We start from the raw sequence: 23,119 nt of genomic DNA, 5'->3' as shown, positions 1-23,119 counted from the left end.
ATAATATTCACTCATTAAAAATAACACTGTAAAAAGATCTCTCAAAAGGGGCCTCCATAAAGCTAGATCATACACAAAATTTTTGTGTAAATATATATTTGATGGGCAGTGAATCCATTCATCGGATTCTCAATTCGGGGCACGAACCACTGTTCTGTAGGGTTAGAATTAAAACTGGGAGATGTAATTACAGTTTTTATTTCTTCTGTGTCTCAAGAGTACTTTGGATTGTGCTTTTGTCTTTATACTTTAAAATACTGAGTTAATACTTAAAAAAAAAATCAAACCTTACCGAAGTATCTTAAATTGCCATTCAAAGCTCCCCTCTATTCCCATCCTATAATCTCATTCTGCAACCCAGATGAAGCCCGGTCAATAGTTAGGGGTACGTGCTACCAAATTCTTTTTAATTCCTATGTATTCACAGGTGCAAATCCTCTATAAACTCTTTGCCAATAGCACTACCACCCCAAATAATACCAAGGAGAACAATAAAGATAATATTTATTGAGAGCTTACTAAGTGCCTGGAGTAAGTGTTGTAAGGATTTCCCCCGGGGGGGGGGCGGGGGAATTGACCCTGGCGGCGTCCCTGTTGGCTCCAGCCCTCCACAACGCCTCCCTGCTTGCCCTCTTGCCCCCTACTCTTCCGCAAGGCTGCTGGAGAGACTGTTAATTTTTAAACGTAAATCAAATCAAATCACGTCACCCTTCGTCGTGCCTCGAATCAAATCTAATTCCTTAGCGACCCTACAATCCTCTACCGTTGGGTTTGTTGGACCGAGAATAGCTCAAGCGCAGTCCCCTACAAGGTAGACTGCTCCACCGCGGAGGGAGTGCCTTCGCGAGGGGCAGGGGCGGGGCTCCTCAAGCGGTGGGGTGGAGCCTCAGATCCGGTGTGAAGAGAGCCGGAGGGGTAGGTTTTCCGCGGAGGGCGAGCGAGGGGAGCAGGGCTAAAGCAAGGCCCGAGGACTCGGCACGCTCCTGCGGGCCCTGCGGAGCTACTGCCTCCGAGGTGAGCATCTTACCCTGGGTTGGGGGGCGGGCCCTGCTAGCGAGGCCATCCTCCGCTCCTCGCGGAGGGTTGTTCCCACGGGACCCTACGCGGAGTCGCGGAGGTGGCGGCCATGGGGAGCCAGAGGGAGAGGCTGGTGAAGGGGCCCGGCGGCCTGCCCCAGCCCTCCCTCAACTCCGCCTTCTCTCCCCTCCCCCAGGCCTTGGCCGGCGCCAGCTAAAAGCTAGCCGCATCTTCTGGGGCTGCGGGGCAGCGGCAGGCTGCGCGGCGGGAGAGCGGCTGACAGTGCTGACAGTGGGGATGCGAGGTACCGGCATTAGTCGTGGCCAAGTGGCCTTAGAGAGGGAGTAGAGGCTAGGCCTTCGGCGTTTCTCTCAGGTTCTCGGAAGGCGGCTTCAGGAGGGGGAAGGTGAGGGGCCGCCAGGCAGGCTTCGTGGGTAACTACTAGGCATTGTATATGTATATTTTGGTATCTAAATGGTACTACACACACAGACACACACACACAAACATTCATTTCGGGTAATTGCCTTTTAAAAACTTAGTATGTCTTGTAGCTCTTCATATACCAGGGAATCTAAATTTATCTCATTTATAAACAGCTGCATTGTACGATTGTACTACAGTTTATTTAACCATTTCCGATTGATGTACATTATCTTGTTTCCCTTGGGGGGGGGGAGAAGGGCTATTACAAGCAATGCTATAATGAATGGGTTTGTATATATACGTTTCATGCACATGTATGAGTATTTCCGTAGGAGAAATTCTTAGAAGAGTAATCGCTACTCAAAGTGTATATGCATTTTGAATTTTGATACATTTGTCCAAATTGCCTTCCCAAAAGGCTATACTGATTTACACTCCCCAATGTTGTGCAATATTGCCCATTTTCCAGTTGTGCCAACATGGATTATTATTAATCTTTGTCATTTGGACTAATTTGAAGCGCAAAAAAATGGTATGTCATTGTTTTCATTTGCATTTCTCTGATTACCAGTGAAATTGAACATATTTTTTATTTGTCCGATTACAAAAGTAAGTAGGCAAATATCTATAAGCAATAAGCATTTCAAAAATGTAATATTAATTACTCCATTCTCAGTAGCAAGAAAAATTTAAAAATACCTAGAAGTAAACTACAAAACTTTATTGAGGTATATAGTAAAAGAATGTTTGCATACATGGAAAAGGAATATCACGCTTCTTGCTAAGAAGGCTAAATTTTGTAGTCATGCCCATTTTTCCTATATTGATTTATACAATTGATGGAATTTCAATAAATATGCCAAGTTTTTGGAACTCAATACGATTCTAAAGTTCATCTAGAAAAAAGATGGCTAAGAATAACCGAGAAAATATTTTAAAAGATAAGTAAAGATGGGGGTATTTGTACTACCAGGTATTAAATATTGTACTCTAAGGAACAATATTTAAATTAGAATGGACAGAACAAAGCATTAGACTAGAAAAGCCCACAAATCGAGCCAGATTGGATCCAAGATTTATTGGAGAAACATTGTTGGCTAGACGTGGGAAAACTGCCATATTAAAAACTGCAAGCACGCACCCCCCCCCCCCGCCACCCCAGCTTGAATTTTCCTTTGAGGTCAGACTCCTTTGTTTGGCGAAAACCACTTTATTGAATCTTTTGGTTATGCCAAGGTAAAGGGTCAGGAGTTAAAAATTAGTGGCTTTAGAGCTAGAACTAACGATAAGAGCCCTTCGTTATATTAAGATGGATTCAGGTTAGCCTGCAGTGCGGCGAGGGAAGGAGTCAGGATATTATGTCTTAAAAAATTTTTCCCCCGATCTAATGGGCAAAAAGTGTTATGTCATTGTTTTCATTTGCATTTGTGAGCTTATTGTGAGACTGAACGTCTTTTATGTGTTAGTCCAGGATATTATGTGATTACTGGAGGCAGGTAACAATGGGAGACCCATTGCTCCTCTTCCAGAATGGAGTTTGGCTAATTGGTACAGATCTGTCCGGAAGCATGAGAATAATAAACAGGTTGACTTTTTAAATTTTCCTCAAGCACTAGGCTCTAGACACCTTAGATCGGGGGCGGAGGCAGTTTTCAGGACATGGCCGAGATTTGGCGCTGAGCTGTGTCATCGCGAGGTTTGGCAGCCAGCTCCGCAGTGGGTCGGAAACCTCGTGGTAGGCGAGATCCCTGCAGGACGGGAGGTTCCTCCCTTCCCCCGAAAAACTCCCAGTCATTTTCATGAAGCCCCGCCTCTCTCCTTTTTAGGAGCTTGTAATAAGTCTCGCGAGAGCTCGTGTTTCCTAAAGGCGAGGCGCGGGCCTTATCCTGCGGTGAATTCGAAGGTCTCGCAGAGACTAAAACGTAATATCGCGATAGTTCTGTCGACGCATGCGGGAGCTGGCGGCGGCAGACTGACTCCGCCCCTCGGTGCTTCGTGAGGTTGTGCGTCATTTGCTTTTCGCTTCGCGTAGGGTGAGAGCGGAGCTGTAGCGACTTTGGCTTTGGTGGGAGGAGGGGTCTGGGAAGGGCTGGGCTCCGGATTTTCCCGTCCGGTAAGAGATTCTCGCGGGATTGCGCGGAGGCGGCCGCAGTTCTGCTACGGACTGCAGCAGCCGCGGAGGCGGCAGTAGCCTCTTTGGGTCGTGCTGTTCTTACCTGGTGAGTTCTCGCGCGAGCGGGGCTACGTCCTCGTGGGATTCTTTCGCGGTGGCGGAGGTAGCTTGTGGGGGGGGGGCAGTGACTAGGGTCGGTCCGCTGCTGTTAAGATGGCGGCGGAAGCTGATGTCTGTCCGGCCAGGACCCGAAACTGAGGTGTTGGCTGTCCGGGTTTGTGACGCTTCCCGGGCAGCCGACGTTAAGGAGATGACTGTCGGCGAAACACCGAGGTGCTAGTAAGCTGAACCTGAGGCAAAGACCAAGCTGTCTCTGTTCAAGGCGACACCATTTCCCGGGCCTCGGTCGCGTGTGGGCCCGCCTTTGCCCCACCAATCGGTCAACGCCTCCGTTGTTGCCACCGCAGTGGGCGGGTTGGGAAGGTTGGGGGGGCAGGAGTCCTAGAGTTAGTTAAGGAGTGGGGTCGGGGGTTAGATTGGACAGTGGGGGAAAGGGAACCAACCTATGACGACTGGTTCCCTCTCCGCTACCTTTTTTTCAGGCCTGCCTCTGTTCTCCACCCATTTAGCGGCCCAAATGAATCCCCTAGTTTTTTTTTAATTGAGGTGGGCTCTACTTTCTTAACTGCTTTGGTATTTGAACTAACATTTAGGGGTCAAGCTTTAGTGTCTCTGACGTACTCCTCCCCCTTTTCCCCCTAATTCTATCCTCATCCACATGGATATTTGAGGTTCGTATATTTAAGAGGGGTAATCAAAGCTTTCCCTGTCACCCCCTTCCCAGCCCCACTAAGGAAGAGCTTAGCCCAAGTCCCTTAGCCTGTCCTGTCACCCTCTTTCCCTTGGTCCCCTTGACGTAACGCTTGAGTAGAGCCTTTCCCGTTCCGTGCATTTACTCCATCTTTGTGGATAGAACTATACAGTAGCCTTCCGTTTCCTCAAGTCTTCATGCTTGTATGACCCTGATTCGAGTACAGGGCAGGTTTCTGCAACTTTGCAGACTGCTCAACCATTCTTAGATGGAACAATGAATGGGTTGGTGACTGGATGATTGCAGATCTCTTGTTTTGGAGCTCTTAGCCTTCCCTTTCTCATAACGCCCCCCTCCCCCCGCAAAAACCTAAAGAAAAGGCTGTAGAGGATAATCCTCCAGTAAACCAACTTTTGTCCTTTTCTGTCCCTTGCCATCCCTCTTTGCAAGCTCTGGAACCGCCCCTTTTCTCTGCCTTCTTCTGAGTTGCTGAGTCGTCTTGGTCCGTGGACCTCTGTTTTTGCGCTAACCACCTTTTAACATGCTTCCCACTTAATTCTTTGATTCCCTACCTCCGTGTTCTTTTTTCAAGAGCTGAATCCCCTAGAGAGAAGATACCCGCCTGTCAGTCTCCACTACATTTCCCTTCCATGTGATAGAAAGTAAAATAGCTTTGATTATCTTCTGACCCTCAATCTGACCCTGTTCTACTTTCCTGTTCCCTTCCTCCGCTCCACCATTACTGTAAATGATTCCCTATCGTTTCTTTTCTTTATAGATTACATGTTCAGCATTGTTTTCTGTTAGCCCCAATGTTGCCTAGATTGAGGAGACCTCAACATTCTCCGGTCCAGGGAGGCATCCTGGTATGGTGGAAATAACTGTGTGCTTTGGGTTCACATCGAACTTTGTGACCTTGAGCAAATTAGTTTTGTTCAGTTCTGTTTATACATCTGTATAATAGGAATAGTGGCGCTCATAGTACCTAGAATTAGTTTGTAAAGTGCCCAGCTTATGGTAGGCACACAATATATTGTGGTTACTTTTTCTTGGTGGAAGAATAGGTTGGAAGATGGATCTGTGTCATATAGTAGTTTTATGACCTGGGGAAAAAAATAAGAGATTTTTATTCCTCTAATTGTAAGTTTTTATTATATTTCTAGGCCAGCATGGTCGTTTTTGTAGTTTTTTTTCCCTCTCTTTCTCCAGTGGTTCATGATGTTTGATTGTGATTCCTACCTGTGTTAACCTCCTAGTGTAGGAATTTTAGTGCAAAGTCACTATCTTGAAATGACAACTAGCCATAAAGGTTCCTATCAAGAACCACACCCAGGTGTGCTGCCTTTTAGAAGGGATGCCTCATCCCTTGCATACCCCTACCTTCCATTCAAAAAGAGTTTATTCTGTTATTCTCTCAAAGATGAAATTTATTGTCATGCTTTTCACAGTAATCAAGGGAACTTCTACCAGCTAGTTTTCAAGTATTCATACTGCTTTTCCCTTGCCTCCTTTCTTTGGTTCCTCAGATCAATGTGGTGATCTATTTGGCTATACCTGCACAGGGTAATTCTTAGCTGAGAGAATTTAGGAAAGTTGCTTGGAATACCAAGCTTCTTTCCCATAGCAAATTACTGTCAGTTCTTTAATACACTACCTCCTGTTGTGTTTTGCCATTTTATATTTCCCGGCATTCTTATTAAATTATTAATTAAATTCTTATTAAATTCTAAATTAAATTAAAGAAGTGAGTATATTCAGTTTGGAAGTCTTACTGTTAATATATTGATTAGACTAATATGAAACTGAATACTTTTGTCTATCACCTTGGCCAGGTGATGAGGTTTGAAATAGGAATATGATGGTGAAAAGTTTACCGAGGATTAAAGATTACCATGGGTAACCATCTGGTAATTATATGGACACTAATTTTGAGTGTTAGGGTTTGCTTTGTTCAGTTTAAAGGGTTTTGGAGGTAATAGGATTTCCCCCTTTTTCATTGGGAGGACAGAAGAGCACTTTCGTTTTGAGATACTGCCTTGGAGTTCTTTGCAATGGGTCAAGCAATGAATCAGAAATTAACTAAACCTTAATTTGATTCTTGTCATTCAGAACTAGAATAAATCTGGGAATGATAATTTAGGTATGACCTAAAAGATTTAATTTATTCTAGGTAGATCTCTAAAAAGAGAGGAAAGAGTGGCAATACTAGTTAAAAGCTTTGTCTAAGGTTCAATGGCAAAGTTCAGCCTGAGTTTCCCAGGTGTTTATCAGTTGTCTCCCAGTATGCCCAAAAAGTGTATGTGAAGATGAAAAGTAGTTTATGTGCATTTTTTTTCCACAAAAAAATAATAAATTTAGCGTTGCCTTAGTATCAATTTATAGTGAGGATGTAAAATTGTAATTACTATCCCCTATAATTTCATTGGGTTTGAGGATGGAGATGAGTTTTCAAAGGTGTTGCCTAGATGTCAGAATAGAATAATTGGTTTGGCTCTTGGTTCTGAATTCTTGTTGCTGTTTAAAGCAAGTCCTTAAAAATGCAAATTGATATGTAAGAGCTATTGCTTAAGAAATAATAACTGTGATCATGTTTGAACATTGATATAATGGTTAACTCCCCCATACTCTAATAAATGCATCTCTCTCTCCCCCCCCCCACCTTTTTTTTTTGTAGGTCCTCCAATAGTCTGACCTGAGTGGGTTAGCACTCCGGAGGAACTAGCTGACCAACTTGATCAGGAAGGTTCAGGAAACTGTTGGAGAAGTGTTGGGATTTCCCACCAGGATGAGCATGATTGGCTGTGATTTTAGGTTAGTTTTTGTACATCTTTGGGTAGTATTTGTATTTTACTTCCTGGAATGGAGTTGGGGGTGGTATATGTATTTCCATTCTGTAAATGAGCTACTTTGATTTCTTTCATTGTTTGGATCTGATGTGGCACTGGCTGCTTCTTGTGTTATTGTTTAAGTGAATTCTGTCTGTACATGATTTTTAAATCACCCTAAGCACCATTCAAAAAATAAAATTGCAAGATATTATGTCTAATCCTTTTTCAGTTATGAAAAATGTCAGACATACACAAATCAGTATAGTGATCTCCCTGTGTATCCATCACCATGTTTAACAGTTACCAACTTGTAGCCATTCTGCTTCATCTGTACTTCTACCTACTGTGCCCACCCATTTTTTTATTTTTTAATGTTTGCTGGTTGTTTTTTTTTAATATTTATTCATGAGAGAGAGACAGGCAGAGACACAGGCAGAGGGAGAAGCAGGCCCCATGCAGGGAACCCGACGTGGGACTTGATCCTGGGTCTCTAGGATCATGCCCTGGGCTGAAGGCGGTGCTAAACCGCTGAGCCACCCGGGCTGCCCCCCACCCATTATTTTGAAATAAATCCCTACTGTCATATTTTTACTTGCCAAATACTTCTATGTCTGAAAGAAAAGGGCTTTTTATTTTATTTTATTTTATTTTTATTTTTATTTATTTTTATTTTTTTTGAAAAGGGCTTTTTAAACATAACTTCAAAACCACTATCACAACTCAAAAAATTAATAATGATTTTTGAAGATTACAAATATGAAGCTAATATTCACATTTTATTTTGAGTTAAAGTCCAAAGAAAATCCATTTATCACAAAGGTGGATTGATATATATTTTTTAAATCTATTTTAATCTGCAGGTTCCCTCCCTTTTTTTTTTCTTGATTTATTTGTTGAAGAAATTGTTGTGTAACTTCCCTCATATTTGGTGACTATATCCCAGCAGTGGTATCTAACCCATTCTTACTAAGTTAAAGACCCTGGAGGGACCCCCCCCCCCTCCATTATAATGGAACAAAGGCAGTAATCTCCTGTATCCCAGTTGGAGTTGATACTGCTGGCCTAGGCACTATCCCAAAATAACTAGTCATGGATTCCCTTTTCTGTGGCAGAGTCTGATTTAATTGATACCTGACCTCAGTTTCATGTCTTGGCTCTGCTTACTGCTCCACATGAAAAGTAGGCCTCCTTATGGAAGAAGCTAATGTTTCCTAGATAATGACCTGAGTGTGCCTTTGGGATTTTTTATGGTTTCAATTTCCTTAGGTGGTTTAGTTATTCTTATACTAACTTACAATGTTGCTTTTTATTCTTTTGATGTTGGTATCTCAGCTGCTCTGACCCATAACTTCTAAGCTATTAAGACTTAGTGATGAGTTCTTCTGGCTATAATACAGTTTTTGAAATGGCAATACTAAACATTTTATTTTATTTTATTTATACTAAACAATTTTTGAGAGCTTCCACTTACATCCTAATTTTCAGCTATTAATATGCAACCATAGTTTTCCTTTTGTTATTTTTCATTTTATTTCTTTTGGAAATGATGATCCACAGCATAAAATCCTTTAAATATTTCATTTCTGTCCTTGTGCAGAATTGGTTATCTTGGGATCTATTGTATGTCCCTTCCATAGTCAAAACCTGGGAATGGATTTTGGACATCTAGATAGGCTCCAGCCAGCTTTTGACTTAAGCACAAATGTGAGCAGAGCAAGATCACTTGTGCCTACCTTTAAAATGAGGGTGATTCTGAGTTGAGGGGCAGAGAGGGTAGAGTTCATGAATCAGTTTTTGAAGTATTTAGATGAAATATGATTTTGAATCACCAGTGCTATGGTTCATGAGTTCAGGCTTTTCAGTTCTTTGTTCATTAATGGAGAAATCAGATCGATTCCCACATTAGGCTCCCTGCGAGGAACCTGCTTCTCCAACTCTGCCTATGTCTGCCTTCTCTCTCTCTCTCTCATGAATAAATACATAAAATCTTTTTTTTTAAAAAAGGTGATTAAAGAAGTGATTTCTTGGGAATTCCAGTGAAGTCCATTCAACAATATTTTGGGCATATTAGAAATAGTGGTTAGATATTTACTCCTGTCTTCAGTTTTCTGTAGTTATTAGGAAGTTTGAACAAAGTCACTTAAACCTTCTAATCCAGAGTTTTGAATCTGGGATAACTGGATTTTTGGAACAGAGTTTTATATGGTAGGCATTTCAATATTTGAATTGTTTCCGGAGTTTTTAACAGCTACAGGTTTATAATGGCAATGCTGTTGATTTTTTTCTCTTTTGTTGCATGTTTTCAACCATGGGCTCAAAGTATTATTGAAATGCCAGACTTGATTGCTTTGAAAATGTTTGCCCTTCACATTCTGAGTTACCTTAACTACCGTTACATTATGTTGTTAAAATCTGATGTGTAGCTGTAACCATATTAGGCTCCTTTACAATGATTGCACTATGTATAAGGTTGATAGTCGCAAGTACTTGGGCTCTGGATGTTTTGCTGTATTGTTCTCTGACTTGTTTCCTCAATGACTGGTTATCAGATGTTTATATGTTAATGTCAGGGATAATTCAGCTCAGAAGATTCTTTGGAAGCCCTCTCATTTGATGTGTCATAGGGGTTGAGTTGCTAAAACTTGATGTACTTGTTAACCAGCTTGGTCTTCTGGTTATTGAAATGCTTTCAGATAGTGTGAAAGAGTGGCTCTCTCTGAATAAAACAACTGTAGGTTTTGTTTGGGCCGTTCATACTGAGCATTTTCACATTTTAGCGCCCTTAAAAAGCGTTTCTTTTTTTAGGTTTTTGAAATGTTATTTGTCAGAGAGCACACAAGCAAGGAGAGTGGCAGGCAGAGGGAGAAGCAGGCTTCCCACTGAGCGAGAAGCCTGGTGCAGGACTCAATCCCAGGACCCTGGAATCATGACCTGAGCTGAAGGCAGACACTTAAACGACTGAGCCACCCAGGTGTCCCTAGTGCCCTTAAAAAGTTCTTAATCATTTGGCTTTAAAAATTACAGACATGGATTGATCTCAGAATGTGATTTTACAAAAAGTTGGAATTTCTTTTAGCTTCGTATGAATATTAAATGGAGATCCATATTGTAGATAATTCAGTCTGGATTACTAATTGGACTAGAGGAATGTGAAAGTTCTTTTTCAAGCCCTAGATTCTGATTGTATAGTGACTTAAAGGGACTAGGAGTAGGGAGATTCAAATATTATGGAATGACCTTTTATTTTTTTAAATAAATTTATTTTTTATTGGTGTTCAATTTGTCAACATACAGAATAACAGTGCTCATCCCGTCAAGTGCCCACCTCAGTGCCTGCCACCCAGTCACCCCCACCCCCCACCCACCTCCCCTTCCACCACCCCTAGTTCGTTTCCCAGAGTTAGGAGTCTTTCATGTTCTGTGGAATGACCTTTTAATATAATCATTTATATTTTAAAGATTGGTAAATGTGAATGTACTGCCATGAATTCATGTACCATCTTTAGTATAACCCAGATTTGAAGTCCTTATAATTAGATACTTGAGATAATTGCTTTGGAAATGCTGGGATATAGTATTTGGTAGCTGCTTATGTTTTGGAATGCTTTTGGAAGATTGCTTTTTTAATGATAACATTATTTGCTGTAATTATTTTATTATTTGCCTCTGTGTATTAGACCTATTTCTCCTTGTCTTTGCATTTTTTTCTTTCACTAATTCTTTATTATTGCATTCTGCCAATTGAGTTCTTACAAGTGGGAAGATCTTTCAGCATAGTGATTAAGAACATGGACTCTGGAGCCAGACTCCTTAGGTTCAAGTTCTGACTCCATTTTTTTTTACCAGTTATCATCTTGTGCAAATTATTTAACCTCTGTGCCACAGTTCTTAATCTGTAAAATGCTAATAGTGTTACCTATGTCATTGGGTTTTGGAGAAGTTTAACTGAGTTAATGCATATAAAGTGCTTAGAACAGTAGCTCTGAAACTTTAGGGAACATCAAAATCACCTAGAGGGCTTGCTGAAGCTGGGCTCCAACCCAGAGGTTCTGATCCTGTAGATCTGGAAGGGACCCAAGAATTTGCATTTCCAGCAAGTTTCTAGGAGATGCTGATGTTGATGGTCAGGGAATCAGTTGGAATAGAACAATGCTTGGCAGAGTGTTAACTGCTTTTTTTCTGGACTGATTTCTCAGTCCCTGAGTAAAACACTTCACTTTCCAGTGCTGTTTAGTACTGCTGTGAGCTAGAAGCTGTTTTGAAATCCTTTGTTGCAGTGGTTCTTAAAATGTGGTCCCCAGATTAACGGCAGCAACAGCCTCTGGGAACTTGTCAGAAATGCAAATCCTTGGGCTCCACCCCAGTCTTTATTTTAAAAGTGTGTCTTGGTTTAACTGGGGTGTCTTAGACTTTACAAAGTTTTTTTGAGATAGTCCCATAGCATACAATTCATCCACTTAAAGCGTACAGTGGTTTTTAGTGTTCACAGTCATACACATCAATTTTAAAACATTTTCATCACCCAAGTAATTCATTAGTAGCGACTCCCTTTCTCCCAACCACCCCAGCCTGTGGTAACCACTAATTACGTTATGATTTGCCTAGTCTGGGCATTTCATACAAATAGAATCATATCATAAGCAACTTTAATGTGATTAAAGTGCTTCCTTTTTATGTAACAAATGGAATACAGATAGGGAAAACCACCCCAAAACAAATCTACAGTTTAATAAATTATTTTAAGGCAAACACTTTTGTAACTCAAGAAATGAACTTTACCTGTTATCCTAGAAGTCCTTCCATGTGCCCATCCCTGTCACAGCATCCTCCGTCTCCAGAAGGTATCGACTCCTCTGACTTTATAGTGATCACTTGCATCCTGTTCTGGTTTTATCATCCAAGTGTGCATCCTTGGACAGTATAATTTGTTTTGTCCACTTTTTGAAACTTGATGTATTTTAAATACCTGTAGCTTCCCTTTCTTTCTTTTTCTTATACTATATCTGTTGAATAACTCAGGCCATTTGACCTGTGGAGTTTCCCACAGACTGAATTTTGCTTATTGCATACTCAGTACTGTTCTTAACATGTTCCTCTGTCCTTTATATTTCCTGCAAATTGACAGTGGATCCAGAGGCTTTTATAAATTCACGTTCATTTCCTTTGGCAAGAATATTGGTGGTGGTGTGTTTATTCACAACACTCATTAAGTTGTAATGATGTCTTGTGGGTTTTTTTTTTTGTATTAACAGCCATTTCTGCCTAAAGCTTAGATCGATTAGTTCATTGGTGATGTCAAAATGATAATGTTCTAACACTGTCATTTTGTTTTCGTATATTAGGTGGAATAATTTTACAAGGTTACTCAGTGATAACAGTTTGTATGAGAAGGGTAGGATAATTGCTTAATTAAATATTTTTTTCTGGGCACTTAATAGTTCTGTCACGTTGAGCAAATTTATCACTTGCCTCATCTGGAGAAAATAACTTTATTGTGGGATTATTGGGATTAAATGGGGAAATGTAGGTTGTTAGTACACTCCACGTGGTCAGCAGATGGTCATTTCTTTAACATACTATTTCACTTAACCCCTCCAACAGCTCAGGGATGGGCAGTCACAGTGGTCAAGTGATGGCCAGTTAGCAAAGCCTGTCTGGACCCTTCAGGTCTGTGTTGGATCACCAGTGATGGGGAGGAAAGGGGTTTGTACTCTGGTCATTTGGGGGCTGACTCTGGCCGGTGAAAACTGAGTGTTCCACCAGAGTAGTTTCTTACTTTGCCAAGAGGTAGGAGTCACATTCACACCCTCTGACGAGTCTTACCCATTTCTGTGGTTGCCTTGATCTCCCTACAGCTACATAGCCCCCTACTGTTCAGCTTTGTTCTGTTCAAGGTTCTGCTGTAACCTTAGTAACCTTAACCCATAATGAGTCTTCCTCATGGTCATCAGTATCACCACTATTAACATACTTGAGTAGCACCGTATATAGCAGATTAGAAAAGAGGTAAATATTATCCATCACTTTTAACATTTTGTTTTATTACTGAAGTATAGTGCATGGCACATAGTGCTCAATAAATTTGAAGCCATTATTTTGAAAATTACATTTTTCCCCTCACATCTTAACCTCTTTTTAGTTCAGTAACCATTTACTGGTGTTTTTAAGTACAAGGAGCTAGGGACAAAATGAATGAGAGTGGTCTCTTCACTTAAGAAACTCAGTCCATTTAAGGACTGAGGTAATGTTTAAAGTTCCTTATTAGCCTTTTCTTTTATGTTGTCATTTTCCCCCTGCTTTGTCCATGTGTGATATAACCTGTTTTTCAAGGCTCTCCTTACCTCTGTATCCCTCGTTTTTGAGACTGATACTCCGTGAGAAAGCCTGCAGTTGTCTTCTATGAATACAGGGCAGTAGCAAGAAAAACCTTTGGGCCAAGATTGGATTTCAAAGTGGCACATGTGGTTGACACTACAGTATCAGCTTATGGTCTTCAGCTGGACCTATAACTGGTTTCCAGTCTCTATCCTATTGCTTTAACTGTCTTCCTTCTGCCACCCCCCCATCATTCCCAAGATGTTTGTTATATAAAGGTAGAGGCTCCTATACCTAATTATTGATCTATAAAGTATGTAAAGAGACAGCTGTGCTTCATAAAAATTAGGGTTTGACTGTGCCTCAGGTTTCATTCTCACCTATTGATTGGTAATAAAAAAGCCTACTTCATAAGTTGCTGTGAGCATTAAAGTGAGATGATGTGTTATTTAAAATGTTTAAATTATACCGTATACTACAAAGATAATAAGGCCATTGTGATTTATGTAAATTAAATACTTAATAGCTATATTACTTGGGGCAAATTACTTCACTGAGCCAGTTTCCTCATCCTTTTAATGAGGATGAGATATCTCATTCTCTGAACAAATATTTGAGGACATAATAATGTCAGATGATGGAAATTCAATGATAAGCAACTAGAGAGTGGTCTACTAGGGGAGGGAGACTTGTAAATCACAGAGGGATCAGTACAATGACAGTGAACAAAATGTGCTATAGAAGTTTATAGGAGGGCATCAGAGAATGTCACATAGAATTTTGTTAGGGTTAAACGAGGTACACGATGAACTCGAAAAATGCTTTACAAAAATGAAGTTAGTTAAATGTATCCCAAATGAATGAATAGCTTCAACCAGTATTTAATTTCTTAACAAGACTTGTGCTTTAGATGTGTTTATTTCTTTAAGCTGGATTTTATAAGCTCCACTAGGGTGTTATATGCTCCTATAATAGGATATCCTGAAAGTACTACTTATATCTAAAAGGATTTTTTTTACCCACTTTTATAATTTTCTAGTTTCTGTTACTGAATTAATTTAGGAAAAACTAGAAAATGTGTTCTTATTTTGGAAAAAGATTCCTACTCCCACAAAAATATTCAGTCATCATTAACATTTTGTTTGGTATGTTCCCATCTTAATGATAAGAGTAACGTTTTAAAAATAAGAGCCGTAGAAAATTAGGGACAGGCTTTTCCCAGAATAGGAACTAAAACTGTCTGGTAACAAGAAAAGATACTCAAACTAAATACCAGAAATGCAAATTAAAATGAGTTTTTTTTTTTAACCATTAGATTGGCAAAAAATAATTAGGTTATATCAAGTCATGGCAAAAATACAAGAAGAAGAGTATGGTCTTAGATAGTGCCCACAAGTGGTATAAGTTATAGCTATTTATGTGGAGATTATTTTGGCAAGCTGCAAGATAGTATGTACTCTATGGTGCTATTTATATATTTTTTAAGAGCTAGGGTAAACTGATTATTTGGAAGGAGTGGTTAAGGGGAACTTCACTCTTTCTGTAATTGCATTTCTTTTTCTGAGAAACTTAAAATACACTGAAGAATACAGAGAATAATGTAACAAAAACCCTTTCCCTACCCCTACCCTTGAACTGATCATCTTTAACATTTATTTTTGCCTCATCTTTTATTGGGGAGGTGTGACATGAAGAGAAATACTTAAGTACTTTAACTCAATAATCTCCTCCCCACTGTGATCTTTACCATGAATTGTTTAAATTGTTATACTGTGCGAATGGTATAAATTATTCTTGTAAGTAGAAATTTTAAAACTATGTGATGTTCACACAATTTATTAGTTGTGTAATATTGCTTGCATACTTTAAGGTTTGTAAGATCATTTAATAAGAATGCTTTGGGAATGGGACATTATTTAGTCTTTGTTCATTTTATTGTAGTTCTTGGTTGAAAATGCTTTCCTGACTTTATTTTTAAGTAAGGGTCCTCATGTCCTCATGATTATAGTGGTATATATAGTTTATTGTTGAAAATATACACGTAAGCACAGAAATCTGCCATTCAGATAAATACTATTAGTATGCTGGTACACAATATATTCTTGCAAGGGTTTTCTTTATGCTTGTGTAGCAAAAGCACACTTTTCCCCCACAACTTTACTCTTTAAAAATGTAATTCATAACCTTGCCTCCAACTTTTTATTGTGAAAATTTTCAAACATAAAAATGCTGAAAGAATAGCATATTGAGCATCTGTGTATCACCAGCTATATCTAACAATAGTTAAAATTTGCCATATTTAATTTATATGTATGTACATGTGTCTTTAATTTTTCTGTAGCATGTGAAGTGAGAGCGACAGTTCATCCTTAAATGTTTTAGCAGGCATGTCTTAATAAGGACCTACAATATATACAATACCTTTTATCACACCTAGGAAATTTGTTCTTTGTCTTAATATTATCTAATATCCAGTCCATATTCACATTTCCTTAATTGTCTTTTTTAAAGCTGTTTGTCCAAATCAATATAGAAATGGTATTTTTTTTATTGGAGTTCAGTTTGCCAACATATACCATAACACCCAGTGCTCATCCCATTAAGTGCCCCCCTCAGTGCCCATCACCCAGTCACCCCATCCCCCGCCCACCTCCCTTTCCACTACCCCTTGTTCATTTCCCAGAGTTAGGTGTCTCTCGTCTTCTGTCACCCTCACTGATATTTTCACTCATTTTCTCTCCTTTCCCCTTTATTCCCTTTCACTGTTATATTCCCTAAATGAATGAGACCATATAATGTTTGCCCTTCTCCAGTTGACTTACTTCACTCAGCATAATACCCTCCAGTTCCATCCACGTTGAAGCAAATGGTAGGTATCTGTCGTTTCTAATGGCTGAGTAATATTCCATTGTATACATTTACCACATCTTCTTTATCCATTCATCTTTCGATGGACACCGAGGCTCCACAGTTTGGCTATTGTGGACATTGCTGCTATAAACATCGGGGTGCAGGTGTCCCGGCGTTTCATTGCATCTGAAACTTTGGGGTAAATCCCCAACAGTGCAATTGCTGGGTCGTAGGGCAGTTCTATTTTTAACTCTTTGAGGAACCTCCACACAGTTTTCCAGAGTGGCTGTACCAGTTCACATTCCCACCAAGAGCGCAAGAGGGTTCCCTTTTTCTCTGCATCCTCTCCAACATTTGTTGTTTCCTGTCTTGTTAATTTTCCCCATTCTCATTGGTGTGAGGTGGTATCTCATTGTGGTTTTGATTTGTATTTCCCTGATGGCAAGTGATGTGTGGAGCATTTTCTCATGTGCTTGTTGGCCATGTCTGTGTCTTCCTCTGTGAGATTTCTCTTCATGTCTTCTGCCCATTTCATGATTGGATTGTTTGTTTCTTTGCTGTTGAGTTTAATAGGTTCTTTATAGGTCTTGGATACTAGCCCTTTATCTGATATGTCATTTGCAAATATCTTCTCCCATTCTGCAGGTTGTCTTTTAGTTTTGTTGACTGTTTCTTTTGCTGTGCAGAAGCTTTTTATCTTGATTAAGTCCAGATAGTTCATTTTTGCTTTTTTTCTCTTGCCTTCATAGATGTATCTTCCAAGAAGTTGCTATGGCCAAGTTCAAAAAAGGTGTTGCCTGTGTTCTCCTCTAGGATTTTGATGGATTCTTTTTTTTTTTAATTTTTATTTATTTATGATAGTCACACAGAGAGAGAGAGAGAGAGAGAGGCAGACACACAGGCAGAGGGAGAAGCAGGCTCCATGCACCGGGAGCCCGATGTGGGATTCGATCCCGGGTCTCCAGGATCGCGCCCTGGGCCAAAGGCAGGCGCCAAACCGCTGCGCCATCCAGGGATCCCGATTTTGATGGATTCTTGTCTCACATTTAGATCTTTCCTCCATTTTGAGTTTATCTTTGTGTATGGTATTAAGAGAATGGTGTAGTTTTTGCTGTTCCCACTTAGTATATTAATCTCTGTTCCTTGTCATAATGTAATATGACAGTGCTTTTAATGGCTACATTATATTCTATTGTATAGAATATATAATAATTTATCAACTAAGTCCTATTGTTCAAACCTTAAAGTCCTCATTTTCCATGATCTTTAAACAATGCTTCTTAGCACACAGTAGACCATTTGGTGAACAGGTGTTGAATAAAGGAAAGAAGCTTAAGAACATCTGAATGAGAAATCTTTGTGACATTATGTTTACTTAAGAAATTTCTAGAACTGGAATGCAAAAATATAAAGGGCTTTTGGTACTTACTAAATTGCTCTTTAGAAAGACTATCTTGGGGATCCCTGGGTGGCGCAGCGGTTTGGCGCCTGCCTTTGGCCCAGGGCGCGATCCTGGAGACCCGGGATCGAATCCCACGTCGGGCTCCCGGTGCATGGAGCCTGCTTCTCCCTCTGCCTGTGTCTCTGCCCCTCTCTCTCTCTGTGTGTGTGACTATCATAAATAAATAAAAATTAAAAAAAGAAAGACTATCCTGCATTATTCACTGTGTTTAGTTATATAATGCTTGTTGACTTAGAGTATGACAGCACCTCAGGCTAAACCTTGATACATTAGTATTAGAGAAGAGCATAAATCAAGATAGAATCCAGTATCATTTCTATAGGTGACTCTCTCCTTACATCTATACCTACTGCCATATTTTGTAGGAGCTAGCTTGACTCCTCCACCCTAGAGTGCCTTATAATCTTTTGACCTAATCTGGGGCTCCATTTCCCTGCTCCTCAAATTTTCTTAACTGTCTTGGCAAGGCCATCTTTAAGAGGAAGTATAGTCTGGAGGGATGCAGATATCACTTGAAGACAACCTTTTACATAGAGCATTTTTTATTTTTGCTTTTTAAAAGTAAAGGCAGGCTGCTTGCATAGTTAATTCAAATCTCTACCTCTAGCAAAGCAAATTACCAGTGGATTTAAAATGGTAGTTTTTTTCTGTGTCCAATGGAAGAGCTGAATAAGAGCCTATATTTGATATTATCCATATCAAACTCTTTATTTTATAGGCCCAGATTAGGGGAAGTGATTTGTCCAAGATAACAAATGTTGCTGGTTAGTGGTGGAGTTGGGCATTGAACCCAGGTTAATCTAGTTCAGTATTTTTCACTGTGCTATATCTTTTCTTAAAACTGAACTTAATCTGTTTCTAAATGTGCCAGAAGATGTCATCCATAGAAGTATAGAATAAGTGACCCCATCCTATAAGAAAGTTACCCCCAAAAAAGGGGGAGTAGAGAGGTAAATGAGAAAAAGTCCAAAAACTCAGTTTCTTTGAAAGCCCTTTTGACTGTAGGTGTTACTTTTCAACACGGGGTCAATTTTGAGCTCTTTCAGGAGACATTTCTGTGTGTTTTCATGCATATGCATGTTCATGGATGCCATAAGCCTATAGATAAGTCTGAATTTCCTCTTTGTAAAACTTTCAAGTTAGTGTTTTCTAAGCCCATCTTTTTTCCCCCTAAGCCTATCTATTTATATTTATTCCTTTTCAATTGTTTTATTTATTTTTTATTTTTTTTAAGATTTTGTTTGTTTATTCATAGAGACACAGAAAGAGAGAGGCAGAGACACAGGCAGAGGGAGAAGCAGGCTCCATGCAGGAAGCCTGACGTGGGACTCGATCCCGGGTTTCCAGGATCACACCCCAGGCTGTATGCGGTACTAAACCACTGTGACACCGGGGCTGCCCTTCAATTGTTTTAAATTATAGAAGTGTTTGCTGTTAAAACACAAAGATTCAAACAAACATTTTAGGTAAAGATTAGTGTCCCCCCCCAAATAATAGTCTTGTTTTATTCATACCACACTTCAAAAATCTGTTGACAATTTGTATATATTCTTTTAGCATTCACATACCTTTTAGCATTCACATACCGTGCTTATCCATTTGTGTGCTGTGTATATCTTTATTTTTTTAAGATTTTATTTATTCATAAGAGACACACAGAGAGGCAGAGGGAGAAGCTGTCTTCTTGCGGGGAGCCAGATGTGGGACTCAATCCCAGGATCCTGGGATCACAACCTGGGCTGAAGGTAGATGCTCAACCACTGAGACACCCAGGTGCCCCTGTATATTTTTATATGTTAAAACATAGCTCAACTCTATCCTTTTTAATGATTGCATAGCATTTCAAAGGATGGATCTACTATAATTTAATCATTCCCTGTTGTCGAGCCAAAGTAGAATTCATTCTGGGTCATAAGTGGTACCATTTAAATTTTTAATAGGTAGTGCCAAAATGACTTCCAGAAAGGCTATATTGAATTGCTGTTCCCACCAGCAGTGTCTGTCAGTACCCTTTTCTCTCCACCTGTATCTGCCAAAACAAGATAATTGTTGATCTTTTTAATTTTAACCAGTCTTTTGAATGAGACATAACATCTCCGGGTGCCTGGATGGCTCAGCGGTTGAGCATCTGCCTTCTGCTCGGGGTGTGATCCCGGAGTTGGGGATCGAGCCCCACATCGGGCTCCCTGCATGGAGCCTGCTTCTCCCTCTGCCTGTGTCTCTGCCCCTCTCTGTGTGTCTCATGAATAAATAAATAAAATCTTTTTTATTTATTTTATTTTTTTAAAATCTTTTTTAAAAAATAACATCTCATTGGTTTGATTAGAATTTTTATAATTATTAGGTTGAGCAAATGTATCCTCTGCAAATTGCAGGTTTGTGGTCTTTTACTTGGTTTTCTATCTGATTATTTGTCTTACTGAGTTTTGGGAGTTGTTTGTATATTAGAAATACCAACTGTTTTTGTATCCTCTTGTAAATATTTTCTGTGTTTATGGTTTGGAATTTTTGCATAGTCAAATCTGCCCTTTTTTTTCTTCCTTTACGGTTTCTAGGTTGTGATTTCTTTTTGGAAGATCTTTTCTTTGCCAAGATTACAAGAGTATTTATCTGCATTATCTTCTTAATAATTTTACAGTTTAGCTTTTTATGTTTAAGTAATGGTGTAAAGTAGGTGTGTGCTTTTATTTTTGTTAACCAGCAGTTATGGTTAACCAGCAGTTCCTGTTTTATCTTGGGAAAGACTATTTGATTTTTATATATATGTTCAGCTTAAAACTGAATTTTTTGGAAAATTGTAGTTTGTTAAAATTGGAATTTGTGTGAAGTAGAAAACCAGCTTGGTTACTTTTTGGTCTTTAAGTTTTGAGAATGATTCAAATCGTTCATGTTTAATACTTAGCATTTGTCTTGAACTGAAGATGAAGGCTTTAAGAGATTTTAGTTATTTTTTATAAAGATTTATTTATTTATGAGAGACTCAGAGAGGCAGAGACATAGACAGCAGGAGTAGCAGATTCCCTGCAGGGAACCCAAAGCGGGACTCCATCCCAGGACCCTGGGATCATGACCTGAGCCAAAGGCAGATGTTGAACCACTGAGCCACCCAGGTGCTCCCAAGATTTTAGTTATTTCATTTTCATTTTATATGTCTGAGGCTCAGATTGTCCTAATGTCACAAAGTCAGTTGGTAGCAGGGAACTAGATTACCTTTGCATACTATTCTTCCATTTTCAGCAAACATCTTTCATGTTACAGATACAAATGTTTTAAAGCAGCAGATTGTTCACATTGTTCGGTTTATTTAAAGAACATCGGAAATGAGTATGTGCCAGGCTGTGTGTGGTGCTGTTAAATTTACTCAAACAGAGCCAGTTTTGTCTATGTGTTGGGACATAATTTTTTTTCTAAAAGTATTTTAAAGTTTTCTTGTCAATGAATTGATTTTAGCCTCATAATCTGAAGTTTGAGTTACTTTGTATTGAGTTTGCTGCCGTTGGTAATTGCTCCAATTATTGTTCTCTTAAATCATACAGAAAAATCGTAGTCTCTCTTCATTCCAAGTTCATTTGAACCAGCCACTTAACATCTCTGATTCTTAAGTTGCATGGCCCAGACAGTAGTTAGACTATTTAACCTTTGGAGAACTATAACTAACTTGAGAATGAGACCCAGAGCTGCCCAGTCTCATCATCAAAGTTGAGTTTAACTTTTTGGTTCATATTAGTACTTAAAGCTAACAGTCTATATTTTATATTCTTTCATATGCAGATAACATGTAGAAAGTTTGAAAAAACTAGCTCTTTTTTGCTGTGTGTGTGTGTGTGTGTGTGTAATAACCAGCATAAGATTGTTTCACTTAGACTAATCTGGAGCTTAAAGAAATAGAACAAATAATAATATAGCTTTCTCATCGCCAGATACAATCCCTTGAAATGGACTGTGTTGTTTATTTTAAATATAGAGGTTACTGACACCGAGAGGTATAGTAACTCGTCTAAGATCATACAGCTAATAAATGGAATTTAAGCCCATTTCTGTCCAACTCCCAGGCCTTTTCACTATGCTGTTGTCCTCTACTTCATTTTGACTTTTTTTTCCAGTTGTATTCCTTAATCTGTCTTTAAATTTAAATAATCCACAATGTAAGGTAGCAAGTAAATACATTACTGAGGTTTCTCATCCTCTTTCCATATAGATATATCTTTTGTCAGAATATTTTAAAGCATTAAAACATAGCTTTTGTTTAGAAATATACTTAATCTAGTCTTTTTGTAGGTTTGTGCCTTTTCTACCTTTCTTCAGGATACATGACTAGAGGATTTTATCCAGGAATACAGAATTCCCTTTTACACAGAGGAGGTTTAATCTTGAGATGCTGCATATTTGTTTTTAAACCCAGGCATATTAGACAATTTGGTGCTGAATAATGCAAAAGGATTGGAATTGTTTCTTTGGTTTCCTGTACTGTTTTATTGTATGTGAGCCTATCATATGGCTTTAGGGGAAATACCATATGCCTGTGTTTCATAAGTGAAAGTGAAAACTTTGTAATCACTAAGCTGACAGTGTCTCGGAGATCTTTCAGTGGGGTGATGGTTCCTCCTATTTCAGGTCATGGATAACTTTAAGAAGCCAGTGAAGGCTATTCACTGTCTTCTCAGAAAAATTCCAACATATGCAAAACTTTTTCATAGAGTTCAGAATTTTCGTGGACATCCCTCAGTATAGGACAAGAAGAAATCTAAGGATTTCTTTATATGTTTTAAGAGGATGTCCGAATTGCTGTGTTTGTTCTTATATTTCCTAGTGTATATTATTCTAGACTAAAGCATTATGTTTTCAAAAAGTGAAACTGGGCTAATTGTTTCACTTTTGCTAAAGCTGTACCCTATTTTATGCAACTTGAATCTCTGAAAATCTAAGTTTTTTTTTTAAAAAAAACAGGATTATGGTTGGTGTTATATACGGATTTATTCTATGTATTGTTGATCTCTTGTAATTGTGTGTCCAGCTTTGGCCACTAGGAAGTTGTAATTTAATTGTTTTGTGTACTGATTTTTCATTGTTTTTATACTATCATTGCTTCCAGTTTTCCTTTTTCTCTGATTTACATTTCTGAACACCTGGCTATGTCATAGTACCCATTGCAATGCCCTCTATATCATGTGTTCATACATACATGTTGAATGGAAAGATGCAGAGCAAATGAATATTATAAATTGGTTTTCTCAGGTGGAAATTTCACCAAGAGTCTGACTTGGATTTTTAGCTTCCTTAAACATTTACTGGATAGA

The 23,119-nt window shown here is 39.1% G+C and overlaps 1 protein-coding gene across 8 annotated transcripts in view; it reads left to right on the top strand.

The window, feature by feature from the left end:
- The first annotated feature begins 880 nt into the window (after positions 1-880).
- HUWE1 (HECT, UBA and WWE domain containing E3 ubiquitin protein ligase 1) overlaps positions 881-23,119 on the top strand; it is a 171,059-nt gene continuing 148,820 nt past the window's right edge. For 4 of the 8 annotated variants that reach the window (XM_055337496.1, XM_055337494.1, XM_055337495.1 and 1 more), the window contains exons 1-2: positions 3,484-3,662; positions 7,042-7,178. The gene's annotated coding sequence lies outside the window, so the exon portion shown is untranslated. Of the gene's footprint in view, positions 1,015-1,213; positions 1,322-3,482; positions 3,663-3,766; positions 3,896-7,041; positions 7,179-23,119 lie in introns of those variants that run through there. The other 4 variants (XM_055337489.1, XM_055337490.1, XM_055337497.1 and 1 more) reach the window with 4 other exon arrangements.

Source organism: Nyctereutes procyonoides, unplaced genomic scaffold (assembly GCF_905146905.1).
Source record: "Nyctereutes procyonoides isolate TBG_1078 unplaced genomic scaffold, NYPRO_anot_genome, whole genome shotgun sequence".
Lineage (NCBI taxonomy): Eukaryota > Metazoa > Chordata > Mammalia > Carnivora > Canidae > Nyctereutes > Nyctereutes procyonoides.
The sequence above is the reverse complement of the archived record's forward strand: the minus strand, read 5'-3'. Positions and strand labels throughout refer to the sequence as shown.